Consider the following 19553-nt stretch of genomic DNA (forward strand, 5'->3'; position numbering starts at 1 on the left):
TGAGCTACAGGGATAGGTTGGCCAAGTCAGATCCTTGGAATGCAGGAGAATAAGGGTGACCTTATAAAAAATATTTAAAATTATGAGAGGCATAGTTAATGTGGATGATAACAGTCCGTTCCTCAAGGTAGGGGAGTCCAAAACTAGGAGAGAGCAATTTAGGGTAAGAGGGGAAAATTTTTAAAAAGCACCGGAGGGAAAATTTTTCATGCAGAGGTAGGCAAGTATATGGAATAAGCTGCAGAGGAAGTGATAAAGACAGGTACATTAGTATAATTTAAGAAGCACTCAAATAGGGAAATGGAAGAGTAGGGCCTGGAGTTATATGGGCTCAATGCAGGAAATTAGGAGAAGCTGGCTGGGTAATCTACATCTATGGGATCGATTACTCCAAAGATTCACCAAAAATTCATCCTCCTGTCAGTACAAAATGGCTTACCCCATCTTTGGCTCAGCTTGATAAGCACTATAATAATTTTGGTGACTCCAAGCAGATTATATTGTCAAATATAACACAACATAATTATTATTTGGTAACAAGCTGACTAGATTCATATATTCCAGAATCTGAATCTTCATTTATGCAAGAAGAATCTACAGTATCTGGTTATGTACAGTTAAAATGCATTGAGTATCACTTGACTGGTTCTCTGAGTGACTTGGAATGCCAGAAGAATCATATGGTACTACAGCACAGCAACAAGCCCTTTGGCCCATCTAGTCAATGCTGAACAGTTATCCTGTATAGTCTCATTGATCTCCACCTTGACCATAACCCTACACACCCATCCTATCCATCCACTTAACCCAATCTTCACTTAAATATTGCAATCAACCCCACATCCACTTCCACTGGCAGCTTGTTCCACATGTGCACCACCCTGAGTTGTTCCCCTCAACTATTTCACCTTTCATCCTTAACCTATGACCTTTAGTTCTTGTCTCACTGAACCTTAGTGGAACAAGCCTGCTTGCATTAACTCAATCTATATCCTTCATAATTTTATATACCTCCATCAAATCTCCTCTCATTCTCCTATTCTCCAGGGAATAAAGTCCTAACCTATATGGCCTTTACCTATAACTCAGGTCCTCAAGTCCCAGCAACATCCTTGTAAATTTTCTCTGTACTCTTTCAATCTTATTTACATCTTTCCCGAAACATTTGGCCTCAGACGTTGACCGTTTATTCATTTCCGTAGATACTGCCTGATCAGCTGAGCTCCTCTAGCATTTTCTACATGTTTCAACACATCAGGTTGCTTTTCAATTAACAAATATTGCCAAGAACAAATATTTACCTCTCTTTCAGAAGATTAAAATTTAGCAAAAAAAAATTCCAAATTACTTTGTGTTTTTTTAAGTAAGAAAATTCACACAGGGCACAATAATTCAAGCAAACTGGGTCAAATCAAGTCGTGTAGCTTATTAACTCCAGCCGCACATACTGTATTTTAGTCCCAAATGTCCTCCTTACAAAGCATATTATTTAGTTCTCTTAATTATCTAAATATTTTTCAGCCACTTTAGTAACTGCAATAACAAATATCATCAGGTGTACACACCAAACCAGATGATCAACACAATTCAAGGTAACAGTGCACTACATTTTGATTTGAGGTTTTTTTCACTCTGCCTTCAACACTCTACAACCAATTTTAAAGGTAGACATAGTTATGGCCATTAAAAGCAGCTCCATTTTAAAACCAACATTCTGAAGAGTAACAGAAACACATAAAAATGGTAAAAGTTTAGCAGCACATATTCTTTAAGTCTTGTTTCTTATGAAGCATCAGTCAAATTAAACAATTAGCTCAGTAATTTTGGTGTCATCTTTGATCCTAAGATAAGCCTTAGGCCATTTATCTGTCTCAACGTTAAAACTACTCCCAGATGCAGGTGATTCTGCCCTGCTTCAGTTTATGATTTTATTATGAATCTTTGGCAAACCACCCCACCCTAATTACACCATTTAAAACATCAGGTATTTCAATATCTGCTGCTTGTATACTTCAACGTGTATTGGTGTTAATTTAAAATTATCGTGTCCATTTTCAAATCGTTTTATGTCTTGCCTCACCCCTATATTCTCCAGCATTCCGATAGGCCTGTGCTTCTAATTTAAACCACATCATATAACACTGGACAACAGATTTTTTTCAGAAGTGTTGCTTCCTCAGAATTTTTTTTGTTTGTGATAGACTGCTTGAAGATGAACACAAATTTCAGACTACTTGTATCACGTTGGAATTTGGAGAAACAACAAATTAACTTTTTTTGAATATAATATGTTTAATTGCATAAAGGTACTGATGCAATAGTTCAACTAAGTTAAAAATATTTTGTTAATGATTTTCATTTGTACTCAGTGTCTGAGGCTTCTCGCTTAAGTGTCCAACAATAATTTGCCAGTATTGATGGATTGCAGTTGCCCTGGTATCTTTTCTCCATGACCACAATGATCTTTCACCATGCTCGTCACTAACAGCACCAAGATTTGCAGGGAAGAAGTCTAAATGGGAATGCAGAAAATGAATCTTTGGTGACATGTTGCATTTCATGGTTTTATATGCTTGAAGTATGCTTTCAACCAGCTGCATGTAGTCTGATGCTCTGTAGATGCCGAGAAAAATTTCGACAACTTTCTTGAATGCCTTCCATGTGATTTTCTCCGGTCCCACTAGAAATTCTTCAAATTGCCTGCCATTGATGACCTGTTTGATTTGTGGACCAACAAAAATTCTTTCCTTAATCTTGGCATCAGTTATTCTGGGAAGCATCTGTCTCAAATATCAAAATCTTTCATAGAAATTTTTGTGCCTGGTGATAGCAAATTCCACCCTTATAGTCCTGAACCCAATAACTATTTACTAAAACCTGTCCTGACATGCAGCAACCGTGTCGCCTAAGTATGCCTGGACAAGATAGGAAACCTTCCAGCTTACATTGTTGGCAACATTTTAATTGACTTGAATTATGAATGGAAATAATAAACATAAGTGATTTCAAAAAATGGTGCGTGATAGGGAAATTTCATGGTCAGTAGCCCAAAATTCATAAGATACACCTAAAGGTATTCAGGAAGCAAAATCTGTAAATGGGAATGGGATGTGGAATAAAAATGTGTGGCCACTGGGAGATCCTGCTTTCTCTGGCGGACAGAGCGTAGATGTTCAGCAAAGCGGTCTCCCAGTCCGCGTCAGGTCTATCCACGGACCACATCCCATTCCCATTCTGACATGTCTATCCACGGTCCACATCCCATTCTGACATGTCTATCCACGGCCTCCTCTACTGTAAAGATGAAGCCACACTCAGGTTGGAGGAACAACACCTTATATTCCGTCTGGGTAGCCTCCAACCTGGTGGCATGAACATCGACTTCTCTAACTTCTGCTAAGGCCCCATCTCCCCCTTGTACCCCATCTGTTACTTATTTTTATGCACACATTCTTTCTCTCACTCTCCTTTTTCTCCCTCTGTCCCTCTGAATATACCTCTTGCCCATCCTCTGGGTCCCCCCCCCTTGTCTTTCTTCCCGGACTTCCTGTCCCATGATCCTCTTGTATCCCCTTTTGCCTATCACATGTCCAGCTCTTGGCTCTATCCCTCCCCCTCCTGTCTTCTCCTATCATTTTGGATCTCCCCCTCCCCCTCCAACTTTCAAATCCCTTACTCACTCTTCCTTCAGTTAGTCCTGACGAAGGGTCTCGGCCTGAAACGTCGACTGCACCTCTTCCTACAGATGCTGCCTGGTCTGCTGCGTTCACCAGCAAGTTTGATGTGTGTTGCTTGGATAAGAAGCTGCTGTATTGAATAAGTCCCAGTTTTCACATACCAAATTGGTCTAGCCAGCTCTAACTGAACTGTGTCAGATCCGAGAAAACAGGAAAATACAGATATAAACAAAGCAATTTCAGGTGATACAATATACATCAGATCAGGTGAAGCCAGTAACATCTTTAATGTTGTCCACAGGGCATTGTACAGAGAGAAAATTAACAATGCATTTATGACTCTTAAGAAGTAAACTGACTTAGCCACATATTCCAAAATGAGTTTTCTTGTCAAATGGCAGACCACTACATACTTACTAAATTTCTATGACCTCAACTATTATTGGAATCACAATCAGAATCAGGTTTATTATCACCGGCATGTGTTCTGAAATATGTAATTTATCAGCAGTTCAATGCAATGCATAATATTGAATAAAAAATAACTAAATACAGAACTGTATATGTATATTGGAAGATTTAAAATCGTGCAAAAATGTAAAAAGTAAATATTTTTAAAATGAGGTAGTGTTCAAGGATTCAATGTCCATTTAGGACCGGATGGTAGAGGGGAAGAAGCTGTTCCTGAATCGCTGAGTGTGTGCCTTCAGACTTCTGTACCTCCTACCTGATGTAACAGTGAGAAAAGGGCATGCCCTGGGTTCTGGAGGTCCTTAATAGTGGACGCTACCTTTCTGAGACACCACTCTTTGAAGATGTCCTGAGTACTTTGAAAGCTAGTACCCAAGATGGAGCCAACTAAATTTACAACCCTCCGCAGCTTTTTTCGGTCCTGTGCAGTAGCCCTGCCCCATACCAGACAGTGATGCAGCCTGTCAGAATGCTCTTCACAGTACATCTATAGAAGTTTTTGAGTAGATCTGTTGACATACCAAATCTCTTCAAACTCCTAATGAAGTATAGTTACTGTCTTGCCTTCCTTATAACTGCATTGATAGGTTGGGACAAGGTTAGATCCTCAGAGATCTTGACACCCAGGAACTTGAAGCTGCTCACTCTCTCCACTTCTCATCCCTCTATGAGGATTGGTGTGTGTTTCATCGTCTTACCCTTCCTGAAGTCCACAATCAGCCCTTTCATCTTACTGATATTGAACGCCAGGTTGTTGCTGTGACACCACTCCGTATCTCGCTCCTGTACGCCCTCTCATCACCATCTGAGATTCTACCAACAATGGTTGTATCCTCAGCAAATTTATAGATGGTATTTGAGCCATGCCTAGCCACACAGTCATGTGTATACAGAAAGTAGAGCAGTGGGCTAAGCCCACACCCCTGAGGTGCACTAGTGTTGATCATCAGTGAGGAGGAGATGTTATCACCAATTTGCGCAGATTGCGGTCTTCCAGTTAGGAAGTCGAGGATCCAATTGCAGAGGGAGTTACAGAGGCTCAGGTTCTGCAACTTCTCAATCAGGATTGTGGGAATGATGGTGTTAAATGCTGAGCTATAGTCAATGAACAGCATCCTGACAGAGGTGTTTGTGTTGTCCAGATGGTCCAAGGCCGTGTGAAGAGCCATTGAGATTGCATCTGCCGCTGATCTATTGTGGCGATAGGCAAATTGCAATGGGTCCAGGTCCTTGCTGAGGCAGGAGTTCAGTCTAGTCATGACCAACCTCTCAAAGCATTTCATCACTGTAGATGAGTGCTACCAGGTGATAGTCATTAAGGCAGCTCACATTATTCTTGACAAAAAGAAAACTACCTTTTTTCAACAGTGAAAATGCAGGTGCAATATTTTATTAAGCTAGAATACAGTGCATTTTGATTGCATATGCCTGGCAGAAAATATAAAACAAACCACATCTCACATTAGTATTGTGTCATTTAACACCATTTTCAAACATTGTCATCTTGTAATTTGAAACAAACCAGCTTGCACTGTGGGGTTCTTATTTTCTCAGCAAACATCCAATCTGCTGTTTTATAGAACTGTTATACTTCAAATGTCAAGTTGCTATGAAATTTACAATTGTGATAAGGTTTCTCCAATGCTGTTAAACACCATTCTGTTTCTTCTGTCTTAAAATACAAAAAGGGGAATTTGCCAATTTTTTAAAAATTACATGCACAGTTAAGTAAAAGTAGAGTTGTGGGGTGGAAAGCAATTTCTATAAATGGTAAGATAAGCAGCAAGTTTACAACAGGGAACTGGGTCTGTTGCGCCACTAGTAGTGTCAGTATGCATGTATTTATGTATGTATTTATTTTTACTTTTCTTTACATTTGCAAAGTGCATCGTCTTTTGCACATTGGCTGTTTGTCAGTTTTTGTGTGCAGTTTTTCATTGATTCTGTTGTATATCTTTATATTGTATGTAGTCTCATTGTAGTATACCGTGACATATAGGTTCTTTGATAATATATTTACTTTGAACTGGCCTTACTGCACTGTTTACGCCCTACTCAGTACTGCAAATGGAGTTTGTGTGTTTGGTGATTTAGAGTCATAGGGAAGTACAGCACAGAAACAGGCACTTCAGCCCATCTAGTCTATGCCAAAACCATTTAAACTGTCTCCTCCCATCAACCTGCATCAGGACAATAGACCTCCATATCCCTACAATTCATGTACCTATCCAAATTTCTCTTAAACATTGAAACTAAGCTCGCATGGACTACATATCTTGGTGGCGCATTCCATACTTTCACAACCACCCGAGTGAAGTTTCCCTTTATGTTCCCCTTAAGCTTCTCACCTTTCACCCTTAAGCCATGACCTTTGGTTGTAATCCCACCCAACCTCAGTGGAAAAGGCCTGCTTGCATTTACCCGATCTATACCCCTCATAATTTTGTATACCTCTATCAAATCTCCTCTCAATCTTCTATGCTCTAAAGAATACAGTCCTAACCTATTCAATCGTTCCTTATAACTCAGCTCTCCAGTCCTGGCAACATCCTTATAAATTTTCTCTGCAACCTTCTTTCCTGTAGGTAGGCAACCAAAATTGCACACAATACCCCTAAATAGGCCTCATCAACATCTTCTACAACTTCACCATAATATTCCATCTTCTGTACTCAATACATTGATTTGTGAAAGCCAATGTGTCAAAAGCTTCCTTTACGACCCCATCTACCTGTGATGCCACTTTCAATGAATTATGGACCTGTATCCCAGATTCCTTTTTTCTATCACACTCCTCAATGCCCTACCGTTCACTGTGTGACCTTCTCTGGTTGGTCCTATCAAAGTGCAAAACTTTGCACTTGTCTGCATTGTCCCATCTGCCATTTTTCAGTCCATTTTTCCAACTGATGCAGATCCCTCTGCAAGCCATAATAGTCTTCCTCACTGTCCACTACATTCCCAACTTTGGTGTCATCCCCAAATCTGCTGAACCAGTTAACCACATTATCATCCAGTTCAGGTACAGATGCAAACAACACAGCAGACCACTAGTCATAGGCTTCCAGCCAGAGAGGCAACACACTACTACCACACTCTGACTTCTCCCACAAAGCCAATGTCTAATCCAATTATTACCTCATTCAGAATGCCAAACAATTGACCTGTCTCCCATGCAGGACGTTGTCGAATGTCTTACTGAAGTCCATGCAGACAACATCCACTGCCTTGCCTTCATCTACTTTCCTGGTCACTTTCTCGAAAAATTCTGAGATGGTCAGACATGACCTACCGTGCCTATGTTTCTCCAAATACTTATATATCTGGTCACTTAGAATAACTTCCAATAACTTTCCCACAAATGATGTCAGATTCACCGGCCTATAATTTCCTGGTTTCCGTTTAGAGACTTTTTTTAAACAGCAGAACAACACTGGCCATCTCCCAATCCTCTAGCACCTCCCCTGTCACTTTGGATGTTTTAAGTTACCTCTGCTAGGGCCTCACCAATTTCTGCACTTGTCTCCCATAGAGTCCGAGGGAGCACCTTATTAGGCCCTGGGGATTTATCCACCCTGATTTGCCTCTGGGTAGTAAACATCTCCTCCTCTATAATCTGTATAGAATCCATGAAGTTGATGCCACTATGCCTCACTTCTATAGACTCCGTATCTGCCTCCCGATTAAATACAGATGCAAAGAATACATTTAAGACTCCCCACCTGCTTTGGCGCCGCACATGGATTGCCATTCTGGACTTCCAGAGGACCAATTTTGTCCCTTGCAAATCCTTTTGCTCTTAACATACCTGTAGAATAGCTTAGGACTCTCCTTCACCTTGTCTCCTAGCACAACTTCATGCCTTTTTGTAGTCCTTCTGATTTCTTTCTTAAGTGTTCTCTTGCATTTCCTGTACTCCATAAGCACCTCATTTGTTCCTATTTGCCTATATCTGCCATGCACCTCCCTTTTTCTCTTAACCAGGGCCTCAATATCTCTTGAAAACCAAAGTTCCCTACACTTGTTCCCTTTACCTTTTATTCTGACAGCATATAAAAGCTTTGTACTCTCAAAACTTCACTTTTGAAGGCCTCCCAATTTGCAAGTACACCTTTGCCAGAAAATAGCCTGTCCCAATGTACACTTGCCAGATCATTTCCTGATACCATCAAAATTAGCCTTTCTCCAATTTAGAATCTCAACTGGCGAACTAGACATTTTTTTTTTGCATATTTACCTTAAAACTAATGAAACTGTGGTCACTGGATGTAAAGTGTTCCCCTACACAAACTGCTGTCACCTGCCTTGTCACATTCCCTGATAGCAGATCCAGTTCCCCTTCATCCAATTAAATTTCACTGTCAAAATGTCCTGCACTTGGTATCTGTTACAGAAGAACTTAACTCAAAGGCAAACATTCCTAAATTTACCTAAAAAACGACACTCACATCTATATTGTCTCTTTCATGACATGTACCAAGTTCTAAGTGGTAACTAGCTTTACTTACTAAGTAAAACAGTCTACCACCAATGCAAATTTGAAGTGTAATCACCCACACAAAAAAAATGTGGATTATCTGTTATTGGTGTTAGTTGACTGATTACTATTGACAAGGACTCAAAAGGGAAAACAACTGGAATAAATTTTGTATTGGGAGATTGCGACTGACAGGCCCCCTTCTATTAGCAATTTACTGATAACGATGAAAGGAATAAATATCCAAGTTTGCTGATGGTAGTAAGTTGACGGCAGTGAGAGCTGTTAAGATAATGGAGTGGCTTTTGTGATATACACAGGCTAAGTAAATAGATGAGGATATGTCAGATGGAATATAATGCAAAAAATGTGGGCTTCAGTTTTATAGCAACAAAATAAAAAATGCTAAGTAATTTTTAAACGATCAGAGAATGAAAGGTATTGGTGTTTGGAAAGAACTTTATGTGCTTGCAAACAAGGAAAGGTATGCCGCATCTGGAGTTTCTCCAGTTAGCAGACAATTTCCCTCCACGCCTCTCTGAGGTAGCGGGGAACCGCGCACGAGGCAAGTTACAGCAGAGGTTTGCCATTGCCTTCTGCCGGCTGAGTTTCCAAAGAGATCACCAGCTCATAACCCAGCACGGATGGAAAGCGTGCAGGGGAGCTGGCTGGATTCGAACTCAGGAAGTTCCAAAGTCTGGCGCTGATGCCACTATGCCACCAGCTGGGTCGCTTGCACACAAATCACTAAAAATTAATATGCAGGTACAACAAGCAATTCTGAAGGAAAATTGCATGCTGCTCTTTATTGCAAGAGGAACTGAATACAAAATTAAAGAATCCAGCCACAACTATATCAGGTTTGGATGAGATTACACATTGAAAGTGGTGCATGGAACTAATCTTCCAAACTAAAGTTGTATATACTTGCAAAGATTTTCAAAGTGGACCCACTTTCAAGGACTCTTCATCTCATGTTCTCAATATTTATTTATTGCTTATTTGTTTATTTATTTATTTATTATTATTTTCTTTTGTATTTGCAGTTTGTTGGCTTTTTAACATCGGTTCTTTGTCTGCCATGTTGGGTGTGGTCTTTCATTGATTTTATTATGATTCTTGGACTTACTGAATATGCCCACAAGAAAATTAATCTCAGAATATATGGTGACATATAAATGCACTTCGATAATTATTTACTTAGAACTTTTAATTTGCCAGAATGATCTCTGGAATGAAGATGGGAATTCTCCCATGAGTAAATGAGTCTACAAGTTCCAGAGTTTAGAAGACAGAGGTAAACTCATTGAAATCTACATAATTATTACAGAGTTTCGAGATGGTGTATGCAGGGATGATATCACTCCTGGCTGCAAATTCTAAAACAGAGAGCTGCCAGTTTCGAAAAATGGGCTCTGCCACTCAGGATAAAATGAAGAACTTTATTTATCTAGAGACTGCAAATGTTTGGAACCTTCAGTCACTGAATATAATCAAGGTACAAAAAAAATTCCATTAATCTGGCATGCTTGTGACTTGAGCACTGCTGGACAGGCAGATATTCCGGATTATTGCATATTGTTCCTATTAACGGTAGGTTACATGGTTAGCACAACATTGTGGGGCCAAAGGGCCTGTAATGTGCTGTAGATTTCTATGTTCTTTGTTCTAATACACCAGCACACTTTGAATTATCTCATTTTTATGACTTTACAGTATTAAGATAAATCTTCTAGTGAACCTGGCAACTTTTAAAGCAGGGCAGGAAGCGGAGTGCTGAGGATGTCAATGGGTGGAAGGGTAATACCACTCATCCTGGTGCCAAACTATCTAGATTTCTAAATAGTGAGATAGCGGAATATCGGAGTGGTACTGTGTTTGGATATTAAAGCAATCAAAGGAAATGGGGTCACTGCAAGAATGCGATGTTGCAGGGCGGCATGGCATGGTACAATTAGCATACCTCTATTAGTGCGTTAGTGACCTTGGTTCAATTCTATCGCTGTCTATAAGGAGTGTGTATGCTCTCCCTGTGACTGTGTGGGTTTCCTCTGGGTGCTCCAGTTTCCTCCCACATTCCAAAGATGTACAGGTTAGTAGGGTAATTGGTTACATGGGTGTAAATGCATAGCATGAGTTTGTTAGGCTGTTACAGAGCTGTATTCAGAGATAAAGTCAATGAGGTATCCAGGACCAAATGGACTAATCCCACTGTGATTTCTTATAGAATTTCTTTTGACTAGTACCATGGGAAGTTTTATATCTATAAGATCAGACAGAGTCACATTTTAACAATTTCCCTATAATTCTGAGGAGTTGGGTCATAATATACAACTATTTCTGTTCCTTATATTCTAAGGAATGGTTTTCTTTTATAACATACTTGTCTTACCTTATATGCCCTTAGAAGAGTGTTGTTAAATGCTGGAGCAGAACTAATACCTCGAACAAAGATCTAAGAAGTGACATGACTATTGCCATCGTACACAAAAAGACTGGGAGATTTCCATTCATAGATAGCAATGAAAAGATACTAAAAGTCAACTTTCCAAATTAATAAATGATACCATTTGAAGACAAAAGAGGCAGCAAATGCAGGAGGCTGGAACCAAATAACATTTGCTGCTCTGTTCATGTGGTTATTTTATAAATCCACGGAAATTGTGTCAGAGGGATGCACAAAAATTTTATAGCATGGTTTGGCAATCTGGTTCATTTGGGCTGGGGAGTCCTGCCAACCAACAGCTGATGCTGCTGGAGATGCCCGCCTAGGGTAAATCAGTCGTGTCACCCTGCATTCTGCTGAAGTGGCTCTGAAGGCAGCTGGTGTTATACTGAGTGAATCTCAGAGAAAAGGCAGCAGATTGCATGTTAGCTCTCCAGCTCAAGGCAAAAAAGTAATGTTATTCATTTAAATTTGGTTTGGGATATGTCTCACAGGTGATTTGACTCTGCTTCTAATATGGAAAATATTTGTCCCTTAATCATTTTGCCCTTATAGCAGTTTCTAAAACTGTTATTTTGTCAGTACAGAAAATGCCAATTTACAATTTCAGGTTATAAGCAAATAAATATATTAATAGATTTGTCATGAGAGAAATCATCCAACTGAATAGTTTAATTTTTCAGCTAAAATAAACTAAAAATTACTGCTATTGTTTCATATAATCGTACTGAGTCATCCAATTTCATTTTTTTCTCAAATATGAATCACAAGGCATTCTAATGCCAAGTTTGTAACTTGGTTAAAGATATTGAAGAGTATTCTCCTTAAAAAAGGCAAATAAGTGAAGAAACAACAAAAAAAAAAGTTCAAGCTAGCATGGTTTAAGGAATAAGAAGTCTAGTCAAAGACAAGGAACAGTTGAAAGAGTACAGCACAAGCATGTGGAGAAGTAAGCCTTTGTTTTTGGTTGGAAGGAAGGTGAACCAGCAGTCCTTGCAGATTATTGAACTGCCAATCGCCCACTCTCAATGAGCTGGCTCTTCACTAGAGAACTAGGAACTACTACATAGTTCCTCCTATTCTGACAGACCAAACTCTACCAAGAACTTGTGGGGTGAAAAAAATTGTCAATGTTCTGGGTCAAAACCCTCCCAGTGCAGAATTTTGATCCGGAACATTGACAATTGATCTCCTTCCACCAATGCTGCTCAGCCCACTGAATTCATCCAGCAGACTGTTTGATCAAAAGATAGAGATAGGACAGTACAGTACGGAAACAGGCCCTTTGGCCATCTAGTCCACACTGAACTATTATTCTGCCTAGTCCCATCGACCTGCAGCTGGACCGTAGCCCTCCATACCTATCCCATCCATGTACTTATCTTAACTTCTCTTTATGTTGAAATCGATCCTGCACCCACCACTTCTACTGCAACTCGTTCTACACCCTCACCACCCTCTGAGCGAAGTTCCCCTTATGTTCCCCTTAAACATTTCACCATTCACTCTTAACCCATGATCTCTAGTTCTAGTCTTACTCAAGCTTAGTGGAAAAAGCGTACTTGCATTTACCCTATCTGTAACCCTCAAAATTTTAATTCTCTCTCAAATCTCCCGCCACTCTCCTACACTCCAGGTAATAAATTCCTAACTTATTCAGCCTTTCCCTCTAACCCAGGCCCTTAAGTCACAGCAACCTCCTTGTAAATTTTCTTTGTGCTTGTTCAGTCTTATTGATATTTTTCCTGTAGGTAAGTGACTGGAACTACACTCAAATTAGGCCTCACCAATTCAACATAACACTCCAACTGCTGTATCAAATACTTTGATTTATGACACATAAATAATACTTTATTTGTGTGTTGGTCCACATTCCAGCATCTACAGTGCCTCGAGTTTCCCCCAAGGATTTTATGCTCCAAACTGGTCCATGAACAGCAGAAGACCTCCAGCTGATTGAGACTGCAGGAAGGGATTATGTAAAAAGCTTCTAATAGCAGTAATTAATAATACTCCATAGTTGTTTCACTTTGATGATATTTCATTCACAGTTAGGGTGGCTCAGTGGCGTAACAGTTTGTGTACCACCTATAACTTTTATAGCACCAGTTATAAGATTGGAATTCAATTCCTGCCACTATTTTAAGGAATTTGTACAGTATGTTCTCCCCATGACTGCATGGCTATCCTTATGGGTGCCCCAGATTCCTCCCATATTCCAAAAACGTACAAGTTAGGGTTAATAATCTGCATGCTATTTGGCATCAGATCATGGCAACACTTGTGGACTGTCCCCAGCACATCTTGGACTGTGATGGCTGTTGACGCAAACAACACATTTCACTGTATGTTTCGATATACACCATGACAAATAAAGTTAATCTCTATTGCTATAAAACATATCTCAATTGTAATAAAGTCATCAAACTGTAATAATCTCTTGAAAGTTGCTGTCTATATTTACTCTTCTCACATATAATCTGAAACTTTAATTAAATCTTTTAAAATTCTTGTATTTTCTCAATTGCATGTGCAGTTAAGCTTGAGTGATATTGCTAGGTTGCTTTTAAAAAGCGCAAGGTATACTTCAGTTTTAAAAAAAAGTCAAGGTATATTCACATATCTATACAAATTTCTTTATATTTATATTATCATCAAATTAAAATACAACGATCTTTGTCTAAGATGCTTTGTAGCTTCTGTGGTGCCCAATGATCCTAGAAGGCCTCTATACAGCCAGTCTAGACAGGGAACTTCACTCATGAGTGTGGTGAGAGTGTGAAACAATTTGCTGCAGAAGTGGTGGATGCAGGTTTGATTTCAACATTTAAGAGAATTTTAGATAAGTACGTGGATGTAAATAGCCCCTTACAAGTTGAAACAGCAGAGAACTGATGAAATATTAGTTAAAACATACTTTGTTGTACTGGATTCTCATAGCTGTTGATATCCCAGTTTAATAAATTGCTTTCCTACAACTTTACCAACCCTTAGATTTCTCTGTCTCACTAAATCTCCTGTGACTTATTTTCCTCTAATGTTGAAATCTTGCTGGACATATACTTACAATTTGATCCTTAATGCAATTTTTACATTTGGTTGAATTCTGTGCAGACAAAATGGTGCCACTCCAGAAGCACGTTTTCAACAGTTATAAATAGCAGCATCTCCCTGATAACTCTGTGAAGAAGACGATGATGGAGGGTTGATTGGATCTTGGTGGACAGTGATGTTCCACAGAGGCCAGTGCTGGGTCTCTGGCTGTTTGTAATATATGCGAATGATTGTCGAGTGGATACAAGAAACATGATCAGTAAGTTTACAGATGATTCAGGAACAGCTTCTTCCACTCTGCCATCCGATTCCTAAATGGACATTGAACCCTTGGACACTACCTCACTTTTTTAGTATATATTATTACTGTTTTTTGCACAATTTTTAATCTATTCAATATACGTATACGGTAATTGATTTACTTATTTTTTATTATTATTATATTTTGGGTTTTTTTCTTTTACATTATGTATTGCATTGAATTGCTGCTGCTAAGTTAACAAATTTCATGTCACAACCTGATTCTGATTCTGACAGAAAGATTGATGGTGTTGTTGATAATGTGGAGGATAGTTTTAGGCTAAAGAGTGATATAGGCTGAAAATTGTAGATGGAGCTGATTCCAGATAAACATGAGCTACAGCATTCTGGGAGCACTAATAAAGCTAGGACATAAACCATGAATAGCAAGGTCCTAGGAAGTATTGAGGAACAGAGGGACCTTGACGTATGAAAACCCTTGAAGGCTGTAGCACAGGCAGATGTTGTGTTTTGAAAGCCATATCAGATACTGACCTTAATTAGTCAGGGTAGCAAGTACAAGATGGTATTTAGGCTCCAACTTTATTAAACATTGATCAGACAGGAGTACAGTGTGCAATTTTGGTAACTGCGCTCTAGGGAAGATTTGATGGTGCTGGAAAGATGTTGAGATTAACCAGGAAGTTGATTGGGATGGAAGGTTATGATGAGAGACTGGGGAGTCTTGTGACTGTACTCCCTGGAGTGGAGGAGGTTAAGGTGTGTAAAATTATGAGAGGTATAGATAGACCACAGGAAACTATTCACCCGATATCAGAAGTAGATAAAATTCTAGGACATTCCGTCTGGGTAGCCTCCAAGCTGATGGCATGAACATCGACTTCTCTAACTTCCGTTAATGCCCCACCTCCCCTTCGTACCCCATCCGTTATTTATTTATTATTAGTAATTTTTTTCCTCTCTCTCCTTTTTCTCTCTCTGTCCCTCTCATTATACTCCTTGCCCATTCTCTGGGTTCCCCCCCCTCCCCCTTTCTTTCTCCCTAGGCCTCCTGTTCCATGATCCTCTCGTATCCCTTTTACCAATCACCTGTCCAGCTCTTGGCTCCATCCCTCCCCCTCCTGTCTTCTCCTATCATTTTGGATCTCCCCCCTCCCCCTCTCAAACCTCTTACTAGCCCTTCTTTCAGTTAGTCCTGACGAAGGGTCTCGGCCCGAAACGTCGACTGTACCTCTTCCTAGAGATGCTGCCTGGCCTGCTGCGTTCACCAGCAACTTTGCTGTGTTGCTGCAACTCTGTAGTTGCCCAGATTCTGTATGGAGCTTGCACTGTCCCATTGAATCCCACCACAACAGGGAGTCCACTGATATGGAGCCAGAGCAGGAAGATGCTGCTGCCTGCATTGGCCCACAACACTAGCACAAGGCACCAAAAGTTCTGTGTAGAAAAAGCAGGCAAACTCTGGTATCAATATGAGCAATGAATGAGAAAATGCAGTCTTGTTTCCACTTCAGGAAAGGAAACATGCTGATCTTAATTTTTCTTGCTATATCAAGCCAAAGTCAAAAGTCGAAGTCAAAGTACATTTACTATCGAGGTATGTATATTTTATACAACCTTGAGCTTTATCTTCTTATAGGCAGCTACAAAACAAAGAAACCCAACAGAACCCATTAAAATGAAAGAAGACTGTCAAACGCCCAATGTGCAGACAATAATAGTGAGCAAATAGCATTCAGTTCACAAAAATGGAGTCCACAGTGTGGTTGTTGCAGGCCACAGTCACAGTTTGGTAAAGAGATGAGAAAACCTCACTGAGCAACTAGCAGAAGTTCAGTGCAAAGTCAAGTAAAACTCACAGAGCAGCAATATGAATCGGCCTATTCCTGACACCCTGTCCTTTTCAATCTGGCCAGTGCTTAAGTTGTCCAGATTTTGCTCTCGGACCTGGACCCTGCCACTTCAATGCACTCTCAGGCCAGTGCCCCTCACCTCAATTCGGCCTGTACCCAACTTTTCAATTCTGCTCAGCACTTAAATCGATCAAACCTCAGGTCTTTCCTCGCTCTCAGGTGCAGGTCCGGGCCCCACCATCTTGATTCTGCATCATCTCCACTCTCCTCGCCTCGGTTCTGCTGAATTGAATTGCCTCCAACTCTGCACCAGCCAAACACTGGCTCATTCCACACCCTCCAGCCTGGAACCCACCATCTCCATTCAGCCTGTACATGCCATGTTGCAAGCATCCTGGACTTTCCAGTCTTCAGCTCCCACTGTAAAAATGTCAGGTTGTACAGGCGGTTCAAAAACTCGACTCTGACAGGGAAGTTACAGCCTATTGTTTGCAGTGATCATTTAGCAGAAAAAGTATTTAGTTGTTTCCTTTGTTTGTCTGGCTCGTGAAGCAGTCGCTGAGCTTCATCACCATCTTAAACCAGAAGTTGGATTATGGTCAATTCTCAACAGCCTCATTGCGTTAGCTTTGCAAGTCAGGAGCAATTAGAATTGGACGATAAATTACGTGATGGATAAATAGATGAAAATTAAATCATAATTGGAATAAAAAGGCATTAAACTACTGACTCTGAAATTTAAAGATTTTGAATGAATACTTTCTCCAGATTACTGAGCAGAAAAAGCAACATCTCATATCTAAAGACAACAAAAGCAAAATCAATTACTTTGGTGGTGAGTGATGATATTTAAGACAGTTTAATCAAATCCCCAGAAATAAGTGATATTTATTCAAGTGTGCTGAAAGATATTGCATTAAAAAATTGATCATCTTTGACAAAGTAACGGAAGACTGAAAACAAACTACTGCTGTACATATTCAAGCATAATTGAGAAGATATGATGGACCCAGCAAACACAATACATTCCTGGCAAAATGATCAAAATGTAAAACTTAAACATGGAGATCAAATATCCAACAAAAGCATTTAACATGAAAAGCAATTCTAAAAGAAAACTAGTCTTGGTTACCCATACTCTTTGAACTTTTTGAAGAACTATCAGTGGTGTACTTCCACCTACAAAAAAGCCTTTTCTTATTCATTTGGGAGGGGGTCATCACTGTCATTATGCTCTAATTTCCCTCAGTGAGCCCTTTTTTTTAAAAAAAGATAAACCCCTATTTAGGATTGTACACTTGATTCTGTTGGGATTTGGACCCATTGATTGTGAAAGAATGATAATATAGTTCCAAATGTGACTGGGGTACATTTTGGAGAATCTGTAGGCATTACTATTCCTGTGCCAACTTTGTACTTGTTATCAATTGTGGGTTTGGAAGGTTCTGCTAGAAAATACCTACAGTCTATTTTGTGGAGGATACACATTGCAGCCATGTTGCACTTGTAATGGAGGGAGTGAATGCTTAGGGGGTTAGATTAGTTGAGTCTTCCTCTTGAAGAAGTAAGATGATGTGATCTGTGAAAATATGCCTGATACAGTTTCATCAGGACACTATGTATTTGAAGCAATACACCTCAACCCTTGTATTCAAATCCTGTTACAATAAAGCTAACATGCTATTTCACTTCCCAAATGCTTATTTTACCTGTATAACTTCCTAGAGTTTATGTATTAGGATACACAAGTCCCTCTGAATACTAATGATTCTCAATCTCTCACCATTTAAAAATGCTCAAATTGGATGTCTTCACATTTTTTAAAGTTACTGTACATTCAAAATACAATAAATTCTTCCATTCACTTAATGTTTCTATATGAGACTTTTCCATTGCATCTATCTCACAAGCCGTATTACCACACAATCTTTTATGACCAACAACCTGGATACAGGACACTTAAGCCCCTCATCCAAATCAATGATACAGATTTTGAAATTCTCACTGTGGTGCCTCATTAGTCATAGCCTAATTTTAAAAAATACCTATTTACTCCTTCTGTTTTTCCATCTGGTAACTAATCCTCAATCCATCTTAGTTTATTACCCCCAATCCAACATAACTTTATTCAATAATCTCTTGTAGGACACCTTATCGAGGGCATTTGGGAAGCCCAATTGCCCACATCCGTTTGTTTCCTCTCAGCTGATCTACAACAAACACCCACCAAGATTTATCAGATACGATTTTCCTTTCATACAACTGTTAATTCTATCCAATTCTATTATTATTTTCTGTGTACATTGATATCTGTACAGAAAATAATAATATCTACTTAAATTATTTTCCTAAGTTTGGGAAAGTAATATTATAATTAAGTCATTTCCATAATCATACAATTAGAAACAAGTTTTTAAAAAGGAAAATCCTAAAGCTCTTTTGGATACTAGCTTTTGTTTATAAAACATCAAAAATGATTTAATTCCAACTCCAGGTCTCCACAAATATCAGAATATGTGGCTGTAGTGCAGTTCTGCAGTCTAAAACTAGTACAATTCTAAGAAAACTGGCCATAATGCAAAAAAGTTAAAGATATCATGTAATTCTACAAGACCTTGGCATCTAGAAGTTCAAATATATATTGCCAGCTTTTATTCCTAGAAAGAAGCACATTTATGTTCATTCCAGATCATTGTGCATTGCCTTGGAAATTCCGATTCTTCTCTATCCTATTTGATTATAACCTGTAACAGGAGGAGATGATGTTTCATCCCCAGTCCTCACAAGTGAAGCTTTGTTACTAGTGAATTATTATGGGAAATAATAGTTGGTGTAACATTACTGCAAGTTGTCAGTACAGGAAAATACTTTCATCTTACGGAATCCAAGGTTCTATAGAAATTTAATACAAGTTCTCAAAGGTTCAATTCTATTGCTCCTGAAATGACAGCAGTGCTTGGTTTGGATTATTTATGTCCTTGTTAGCCTGCTTGTCACTACTTTCAGATATCTAGGTGAACTTCATTCCTCCACCTTGTTTAGACTATTGTCTTTCACAGAATATGTAGGCCCCACCATCCCCTGTGAAAGCACACCAATTCATATCCAAATTAAATTATACAGTTTCCATTTTATGTCCATTATGCAAGTTTATTAAATGAACTTATTGATGGCCTTGTAATTAAAGAATCTTCCTCTGTGGAGCTTTTCTGGTTCCTGCTTCTTGGTTCAGAAGATTACAAACTCAAGAGCACTCCAGTGTTTCCAGAACAACTATCTAGACAGATAATCCAGTTCAATACTGAGGAAATGCC

The 19553-nt window shown here is 39.3% G+C and overlaps 1 protein-coding gene across 2 annotated transcripts in view; it reads right to left on the bottom strand.

Annotated features, from left to right (window-relative positions):
• Positions 1-19553, bottom strand: part of sipa1l2 (signal induced proliferation associated 1 like 2) — a 500895-nt gene that overhangs the window by 367441 nt on the left and 113901 nt on the right. The gene's annotated exons all lie outside the window — the stretch shown is intronic.

The sequence above is a fragment of the Mobula birostris genome, chromosome 2 (genome assembly GCF_030028105.1).
Source record: "Mobula birostris isolate sMobBir1 chromosome 2, sMobBir1.hap1, whole genome shotgun sequence".
NCBI lineage: Eukaryota > Metazoa > Chordata > Chondrichthyes > Myliobatiformes > Myliobatidae > Mobula > Mobula birostris.